This window comes from Colius striatus, chromosome 23 (genome assembly GCF_028858725.1).
Source record: "Colius striatus isolate bColStr4 chromosome 23, bColStr4.1.hap1, whole genome shotgun sequence".
Taxonomy (NCBI): Eukaryota; Metazoa; Chordata; class Aves; order Coliiformes; family Coliidae; genus Colius; species Colius striatus.
The window spans coordinates 1,506,263-1,516,168 of NC_084781.1; positions in this window are offsets into that span (position 1 = coordinate 1,506,263).

Sequence of the window (9,906 nt, forward strand, 5' to 3'; positions counted from 1 at the left end):
ATTGAAACCACCCACCCCTGTGGGTTCCCTTTATGAGACTGGAAGTGACTGTGACACTGCTCATTAAAGCAAGGCTGGCAATGTTTGACCTCTTGAGTTAGGAAGGTAAGATCCATGCAGAAAGCCAACCCACAGGCTGTTGCTTTGGCTGGGGAGGAGGGAGGGGGTGTAACTTGCCTGCTTATTAACTCATTCATTACTAAAGCACATTGAGCCCTGTGTAAAATGCATCTCCAGGAGCTCAGGTAAGCAGCAAGCAGCTGGCTCAGGGCCCTTGAGAGATGAAGTGATGGGACACCTGAGAGCTGTTGTCACTCCTCATCCACAGCTCCCACTCTCTGAGGGGGGTTGTGCTTTGTTTGGACACCTTCATCATCTGGTTTGCAATCCATAAGGAAAGGGAAAATGTTCAGTGACTGGGGATTTCATCCTGTAAAGTGGAAAATCAGCAGGCTGCAGGGCATCACTTCTCATGGCTGAGGTGTTTAAGCCTGACCCAATGGACTCCCTGACCCAGGTGAGCATATGGAGAGCAGGAAAGTCTCGTTGATACCTTGGTAACTAAGCCTCAAGAGCACCCTACTTTCTATGTGGGGAGACTTGAGCTGCAGGAGGAAATGTCCCAGCTGTTATAACCCAGCATAGCTTTACAGAACTGGCTGAAACCAGACAAGATGGTAGTCTGCAGCAGACAATCTGACTCAGCCTCAGGCAGAAGTCCTGTACTAACCCCTGCTTGCTCTGATGTTAGCACCAAAGCTGCTCCAGTGCAGCTTGGCATTGAATATCCACTTACAGGTTGGTTGAACTGCAGAAGAGAGCAGGGTAATTCTCCCACAGACTCACCCCAGGTTCTAATCAATGCCATTCTCATGCCACTGGAAGCCTAGGAGAGTAGAACACTACAAAGAGAGCAAGAATGTTAACATGTGCTGCTCCAAACAAGCAGCTCTTGGAGTACTTCAATCCCTAAAGTGATGATCCAGTTCTTGGTCTGACATGTGCCTGGGAGGGAATAAAGCTGCATCTTCATTCTGTGCCTGTCACATACTGCAAGATCAGCTTTTAACATGATTGATCCCAGAGAAAGACCATGATAAATGTGGCCTGGTTGGTCAATATTCAGTGAAATGGCACAGGAGAGGGTCTTTCCCCTCCTTCCTCCCATCACTGAAAGAGCTGGATTGTGGGAGAACACTGAAGCTTGATGGCACTCTGCATGAGGGAGAGGAGAAGCTGGAACACAAAATAGGCTCAAGGAGTCAGATTCATGCTCTAGTGAGCCAGGAAAGACTGCTGGGATGTCTTGATCCAAACTGGCATCCCAAATGGCCACTCAGTCACGGGTGACACTGTTGGCTTCACTCTCCATGGTGCAGGAAAGAACCAGCAACCCCTTACTTTTGGGATGTGGGAGGCTGGGGACTTTGGCTTGGATTTGTAACCTTCCCTTAGGAAGAAGAGGAGGTGGGAGCTCAAGAAACAACAGTCCTAGCCTGGCTTTTACACCCATCTTGTTTTAGGGAACAGTGAGGGATGTAGAGATGTTTGACTTGGACTAACAACAAGCACTTGATGGTGTTGAACCTCACTCTATGCTGGCAGTTGGCCATCACCTACCTGCAGGTATCCTGCAGCCATTGGGCTTTCCATTGAAAACAGGTTCTAAATTCCCCCTTGTTGTAGCTCTGACATGAAGACACAGCCTTATCCTGGTCCAGCCCACAGGATCTGAAGGGTTGGAAGGGACCTGCAAAGCTCATCCAGTGCAAGGACCAGAGCAGCAGCACCTAGAGCAGGGCACACAGGAGCTCATGCAGCTGGGTTGGAATGTCCCAGAGGAGCCTCATTGAAACTTCAGACTTGGTACAATGATTATAAACCAGAGGCTTGGCTTCAAAATGATGTATCCTAGCTTGTTCTGGTGATTTTAGCCAGTGAGCTGCAGGTTCTCCCTTAGCCTGATAGTGCTGGGCAAGAGAGGTGTGAGGCAGGCAGAGGGAAAGAGAGAAAGACAAGCAGCAGAGAAGGAAAAGGGAGAAAGGCAGGACAGTGCAGGTTTATTTTAGGGGGTGTTTATTCTTAGCAGGGGTAAATCACAGGCAGGCTGGATGCAGCAGAGCACTGGGACACGATGTTCTGATAGGCAACGTCCAGATACCCTTCAAGAGCCCAGAGCACACTTGTGTGGGTTGGCTGAGCCTCCAGCAAGCTCAGTTCATCCCAGGGAACGTGGCTGATGTCTTTAGCACCCCTGCTATTAATAACTGAGGTGGGAAGAGAGAAAACTGAGAGGTCTGAAGTACTTTCAAGTCCAGTTGTGTTCGGTGCATCCATTTATTTCCATCCCAGTTCGTGGCTTTTTTGGTTCAAGCTCCAAAGACTGAAGTAAGAAGCTACTGGGAAATAAAACCCTCATCAACTGATATCAAAAGGGTTCCTGTTTCTTACCTACTTGTCCCTGAGATGGATGCTTGGGGACTATATCCAAGGCTACACTGGGTTAGAGGCCACGCTCACTGAAGCTACAGATGGGATGGGAGGGATGTTGTGTGTTCCAGGGCAACCCTACAGACTCTTGGTGGTTGCACAGTGAACTTTTTCCCACATCAGGTGCTGCAGGGAAGTTTGTTCAGTAATTCAGTGACTAGCTTGGGCCTGTGAAGCTTGAAACCTCCTCAGCAGATGTGATGCTGCCAGCTTGTGCTCCCACAGTTGCACAGGGAGAGCTACAGCTTGGATGAAGGAAACCCACAACCCTTGCTGAGAGGATGCTCTGCTCATCTGGCTTTAACTCTTTACTAAGGGAGAAACTGGATGGCAACAGTGAAGGAGTGAAGATACTCTCCCTTGCCCATTTCTCTCCTCTCCCCCCTCCCTAGCTCTAAGTGCTGACAGCAACTCTGGTTCCTATTTGTTTCCCTCCCTCCCTATCAGACCACATTGCTGTCCAAGGGAGGAATTCTTTTCTCCTCAAGGTCCTTGAGAGGTGTTAAGAGTAAACTAGGTGTGAACAACTCCTGAAGTGGCCCCACACACATGGAACCCGAGGTGTGAAAGCATTTGCTCAGTAGAAAATAGAAGTGGGCTGCTGGCAGAGAGGTGCCTCTAATAAAGAGACTCAGCAGTGACTGACAGCAGCTGGGGGGTGTTTTATTAGTGCATCAGGGGTTCTTGACCTTGTGAGGAAGGAGAGAGCTTGGCAGGACAGCTGAGCTGGGAATCTGTTAACACTGGAAGAAATGCTCCTCTCCTGGTTTGATCCAGAGCAACCAACCCCAGTTTTTAAGCCCTGCTCATCTCATAAGGTGCTTAATTGGAGGAGAGAATAAATGAGGGATGATTAATGATCCCATGGAAGGAGACATGAGCCCTGTTCCTCTTTGATTTTGGGGAGCTTTGTTGTGGAGGAGCTGCAGCTCCTGAGTGTCTAACATGCATCAGACATGCTCATCCTTTAGCACCAGAAAGCTCCTGTGTGCTTGATCTTAGAGTGACCACTCTTCTCAAGCCTTTAATAAATCAAAGTGAGGTGCCTTTTGTTTCACTAACCAAGAAATTGCAGTGTGGGTTTGATGGGAACATTCCCTCACCTCCAAGTGTCACACCACAGGTTGCACCATTGCCTTCAACCCACAGCTCTCACCTCCATCCATCAGAGCCCAAGTGTGCCACCAGCAGGTTGCCCAGCCCCTGCCTGCATGAGTGTGAGCTGTGGCACAGCTGATGCCAGTGCAGCTGACTGCAAAGACCATTAAACCAACCTGAGAGCCAAACAGCTAGAGATCACCTTTGGATTTCAAGCAGCTCCTTGTGCAAGCTCAAACCACTGCTACCACAAAGGCTCAAGAAGTAAGCTGGGATGACAAGGGTCACCAGCTGCAGAGGGTCTGGTTTAAGCCCACTAAAGGAGGGAGGGCAAGGAAAAGGGAGCTGAGCACTGGCTCTGGGGAAACCTGCAGGGTTTTTGTGCTGCTGGCCTTGATGGGGTTCAGGTGGGGAAGCAAATGCTGTGAATGAAGCTTCAGACAGCTCCATAGCTACAGATGCACTTGCTTTTTGCAAGCATTAACAGTGCTTTTAAATGTGGAGCCCTGCACTTGTGCTTCATTAAGGATTCTACTTCAGTTGCAGAGAGACTCCACAGAATCTGTCCCCAGAACAGCCCCATGCACAGCCTGAGCAGCTTTCCTTTACCACATGGCCTCATCTAACCCACAGCTGCTCAGAACATCATCTCTTCTCTGTATTCCTTCTCCTTGGGACCAGAGACCCTGCTACACTCTGTATAATGGCATCACTGTGTGGGAAAGGACCTTGAAGCTCCTGGAGTCCAAGCCCATCACTACCCCATGGCCCTCAGCACCTCAGCTCCAGAGCTTTGGGATCCCTCCAGGGCTGGGGACTCTATCCATAGGTCATGGAGTAAATATTGCCCAGCTGAAAGCACTGAAAGGAGAACTGGTTTCAGCTGAAAGCAGAAGTAGGGATGGCTACACAGCAAAGGAACACGTGCTCGTTTGCAAACATCACTTATGTCTGAATGTGCCTCCTCTGGCATCTGTGAGGGAGCAGTTAGAGCTCCCCACGTGCTCCTCACAGGCACAAAGAGATGCTGAAAATCAACCTTGAAGTACAGAGGGCTGTGGAGAATGCAAGGCATCCTGCTTTGGGACAGATGCTCTCCAGTGTCGTGCTGGTGAGTCAGGGGCTACAGGAGAAGCCTTGGGGACAAATGACATTGAATGGTAGGTACTGCATCTGCTGAGGCCTCAGCTGGAGTCCTGGGGCCAGTTGTGGGCTCCCCAGCTGCAGAGGGACAGGGAAGTGCTGCAGAGAGGCCAGTGCAGGGCTGCCAAGATGCTCAGGGCACTGGAGCATCTTCCTTGGGAGGAAAGGCTGCGGGACCTGGGGCTGGTCAGGCTGGAGGAGACTGAGGAGGGTCCTTCTCAATGCTGATAAATACCCAAAGGTGGGTGTGGAGAGGATGGGGACAGCCTTTTCTATTTGTTGGCCAGTGACAGGACAAGGGGCCAAAGGCACAAGCTGGAAGCTCCCCTAGAACAGGAGGAGAAACCCCTTTGGTGCTGAGGTGAGGGAGCCCTGGCCCAGGCTGCCCAGGGAGGGTGTGGAGGCTCCTTCTCTGCAGGTTTCCAACCCCACTTGGACATGTCCCAGTGCCCCCTGAGCCAGGGGAACCTGCTGTAGCAGGGGCTTGGGCTGGATGAGCTCTGCAGGGCCCTTCCCACCCCTCACCATTCCATGATCCTGTGAGGTACCAGTGTCACAGCAGCGACTGTGGCCCCAACCTTGGCACTGGAGAAGCATCATTCTTAGGCTCACATTAGATCAAGAGCTTTAATTATCAATATCTCACCCTTCCCCAAAGCCTTCCAGTGAGATACAGTCTTCTGTCTCTTTCTGCCCCTTTTTTTTGGTGCAGGATACCCAGGGTTGGGTCTGTCTAAGGAGGTGGAGGAGGGCAGTTCAGTCCTTTTGGTTTAAAAGGCTGGGATTTCTGTGCCTGGATTTGAAACCCCTGCTTTGCATCTTGAGAGTTTTTCCTCTCTGCCCTCATTTGTTAGGAGTGAGGAGGACTGTTGGGCCAGAGGCACTTTCCTCATCTCCTGGGACACTGTGCATGTGATTTTCTGCTTTCCATGGAAACCAAGAGTAGGAAACACTCACCAGAACAGCTTCCCCAGCTCTGCTGTGGGGAGGGAGAGCAGGGTTAAGAGAAGCAAACAAGGACAGTGCTCTCCAAACCTCTGGCACAGCATGTTGCTGGGTCAATTGGTTTCACTGTTTACTCTCCAGAGTCTCATACTTGAGGGCTTCCCAGACCTTTCAGGTTGGGAATCCTTGCAGGAGGAGTTCTGACTGGCTCTGGGGGATGGTTTGGTGTAGAGCTTACAGCATCACCCTGAAGTACTCAAAGCAACAGAGCCCTGTGCCTGCCTGTGACTGATTCCAGGGCTGTTGGGAGCCAACACCAACCCTTGTTTCATCAGAGATCCCTCCAAAACCAAGGTCTTTCCTTACTTTGGCCTGTTCAGCTCCTGAGTCTGATCCAGAGGCTGAGAAGAGAAGCCATCAGGATGCCACTTAGCCATGAACATGGTGCTTCATAGCAGCTAAGTGTCCACTTGTGATGTTTGCTGGGAAACATCAGGCAGAGGAGACCTTGTGCCTCCATTTCTCCTCTATAAAGTGAGACCTCTTCCCTCTCCACTGTTCTGGGACTTGAATGGTGGTGGCAAAAAGCCATTCAAGCTCTTTAGGGAGGCATTGGGGTTGGTTAAGCTTTCTCCTTGTGGATCTGAGCTGGGGAGGAGCAAAACAACACCCTCCCAACCTCTTGTCCCTTGGTGTTTCATAGCCAGTCACATCCCTTCAGCTCAAGAGCTTCTCCTTGGGGAGCAACCACTGGCTGGCAGGAAAGAAGGGCCATGGTTTAACAGCAGAGCAGAGCACTGGAAGCCACACAAACACCCAGAGGTGAAATATCTCCCCTTAACCTGGATCCACAAGTAGCTTGCAGAGTCTCAGCACTCTGCTCCTGCAACACAACTGTGCCAAGGAAGAACCTGAGTGCTCTCAAGCCCCCTTTTCATCCTCTTGTCCCCCTTTTTCAAGGCCTTTCTTTCTCTCCTTTGATGTCTGGATTTGGAGAGCATCTTTAATTATCTCCCTGCCTGAAGCAACACTCCCCAGGAGTTAAGGCAGATGCAGCTGCACAGCCCTCCTGGGTTTTGCATTGGCAGCACACTGCATGGAGTGCCCATCAGCACGTGGTGTGAAGGGCAGAGTCTCCTGCTGCCATGTCATTTGAGGCATGGAGGCTGCTCAGACCCACTCATGTGTGCACACAGGCTCTCCATCATGCACATTTTCTCTCTCCTCCAGTGGCACATTAGAAGCCAAACTTGCCAGTGAGGGAGATTGCTCTGGATGTGATGCCTTAAAGGCATTTTCAGTGCTGGGAAATCAGAGCTCTGGCTTATTCCCTTTCAGATCTGTGCTCAGAGACGAGCAGCAACGATGACAATCTGTCACAGTGCAGCCACATCCATGCTTGGTACTGTTTTGCAAGCACCCTGAAGCCCAGTTTGGGTCTGGCCACTCAACTTTTAAGCTGCTATGGGAGCCTCTGTCTCCATTGCTACCAGAGGAGGGATTGATGTGTGTGTGGGTGACACCACAGCTTGTGCTCTCGAGGTGGCCCAACAGCAGCTCACCATCTCACTCCAAGCAGCTGTTTGATCAGCTCAGACCAAAGCCTGAACCTCCAGAGCTCCACATCAGTGCAGGATCAGAGCTCCAGGGTGTTGCCACGTGCTGCAGGCCAGTGTGTGCAGCCTACATCTGCATCACCCTTCTGCAGGGCTGGCTTCCTCCTGAGCATGGCAGGGTGCAGAACAGGAGCTTCTCCCATCACTGTGGCTGAATCCTTTGATTCAGCTCCCTGAAGGCATTTCATACAGAAAAGCTTGCTCCAGCTTTCCCTTGGAAGCCAAGAGGTTGTTGTCAAAGCCTCAGGAAACCCCTTTGATGTAGGGCAGGCAACTGGGAGAGCTGGTAATGAGGTGCTGGGAGAACTTCAATGGCTGGGGAGGGAGATGAGCATTTCAGAGCAACATCTCATGTTGTCAGCTCTGCACTGGCAGGGGAAGGAGGCAAAAAGCTGATGATGCCCCTGACTTCAGTCTGGCTCTGAGCTCATTTCTGGACCTGCAGGTTTATGGAAACCCCTTTTTCCTTTGGTCAGCAGAACAAACAAACCTGCCTTCCATCAGCAGCCCATGTCCTTACACCCTGCTGCTGCCTTCTACCCTGAGGAGAAAGAGCAGCCAAGGAGAAGGAAGGAGGGAAGGGAATCATGGAGCAATTTGCACCTTGCTTTTCTTTTGGTGTGCAGAGAGAGAGTTGGCTTCAGATGAAGCTGGCTGAGGTCCTGTGTGCTTCAGAGGAGGTAGAAGTAGTTTGTCTTTAGGGTATTCACTGCTGGTGCCCTTCTGGAGCCAGGATTTGCCTTGTGGGGAACCCAGAGGTTATGCACTTTGTGCTTCCCTGGCATTGTGTGTTGTGTTCTCAACAGGTTTACATTGGAGCTGAGTGTTTTTCCCCCTGAGTGAGGGTTGTCAACCCCTGTGCCAGGCTGCCCAGGGAGGAGAAGAGCTGCTTGACTGGGATTATCATGTGCTTTCTCCTTCCAACTCCCTTGGGCTGATGTGCCTTTTCTTGTGGCCTCCATGGGCAATGGCTTGATGTGCATTGAGGAAGCACCAGGCAACCCTCCCAGTCCCTGAGGACAGACAATTCCCCCTGCCCTTCCCAGGCCTTTGACCCTCATGCAAAGAGTGAACAGCAGCCAAGCTCTGCCACGAGGTTGTGCTCTGTGACACCATTCCATGGGGATCAAGGTGCATTTGCAGAGGGTTTCTAGTCATTGACAGAGGGATTTGCTGCATCAGCCATCAAGAGCAACACATGAGGATGCAAGGCAGTGCAGCCCTTGGCATGTTTATCAGGATAAACAGCCCCAGAGTGGTGGCTGCTGTTACCTTGCAAGTGATGCAATGCACAGAGGCAGGATGAGAAGTGGGAGCAAGTGTCTCAAACTGAGCCTTGGCTTTGCACAAGACAAGGGGCTTCTGGCATGGACATGCCTGGCTTTAAAAGCTTCAAGCTGGAAGCTCCTCCTGCCCCCTGCTCAGTCTTATCTATCTCCAGCCTTCAAGCTCCTCCTTGCTGACTGGGTTTCTCCCTCTAGAGGTATCATCTGCATTTCTTCTTGCAGAGAAGAGCTGTGTTTCCCTTGCTCCTCTTGCCTTCATGCTCCACTCTGCCTCTCTCCCTCAGGCTCCTGCTGCAGTTTTGCTCTTTCCCCATCTCCAGGTGTTTCCAGTTCCCTCCTTCTCTCTCCATATGTATCCTGCAGCTTCTCATCACATGTTGCTATTCCTCCCATCCCTCTCCCATTTTCCCTTTGGGGTAGCTCTTCTTTCCCCCCACCCCTCTGCCTCTTCCCCATCACTGCTGAGTGGAGCCCAGTGGGGAGCCAGCAGCAAAGGGGTTGCTCACCATCACCTTCATGAGGCTTTTGCTCCCTGAGGAGGAAGCTGCTGTCTCAAAAGGGAGGAGTTGGATGTTCCTTTCATGGGCTCAATAGAATGGTGGGGGTTGGAAGGGACCCTTAGAGATGATCTCAAGGCAAACCCTGCTTTCAGGTGCATCTCTTTGCATGGGCAAGTGTTGGATGCAAGTTGGAAGGCAATGTGGGTGTCATGTCACTGCCCAAGAGGTGGAATCAATCCCTGGTTAATGGCTGAGGCTCTGCTGGGAAAGCCTGTTGTACTTTCTGGGTTGTCTGAGCAATGCTTTGCCTCCTCCACAGTGAAGCTTGTTTCATGGCAGCCTCGTTCTTGTTTAATGTAGCTGGAGTTGAGCTATAAATTAATCATCCCTGCTGCTGGGACTGCTGTGAAGCAAGATGGGTTTTCCTGAATGCATGTGTAAATAATTCATGCCATTAAATTAGTTGTGTTCCCCTGGCCACAGCTCCTTTCCCTGCTGTGACTACAAATAATCCTCTGGACACTGGGAGCAGGTGTCTGATCTGAACGTGCCAAGCCTGAGAGGTCCATGTCCATCCAAAAAGAGCCTTTTCCCCCTTTGGACACTCTTTAGAGGAATATACCTGCTTGGGCAATGCTTTTGTCTGGGCTGTTTTGATGGTAGGAAGACTCAGATGGTGTGGGATGGGCTGGAATCACAGACCACAGGATGGTGGGGGTGGGAAGGGACTTTTAGAGATCATCTACCCCAACCCCCCTGCAGGAGCCCTTCAGGGGCTTTTTCAAGCTCTTCATCTCTCCTTTCAGAGCTTTGCTGGAGTCATTTTGG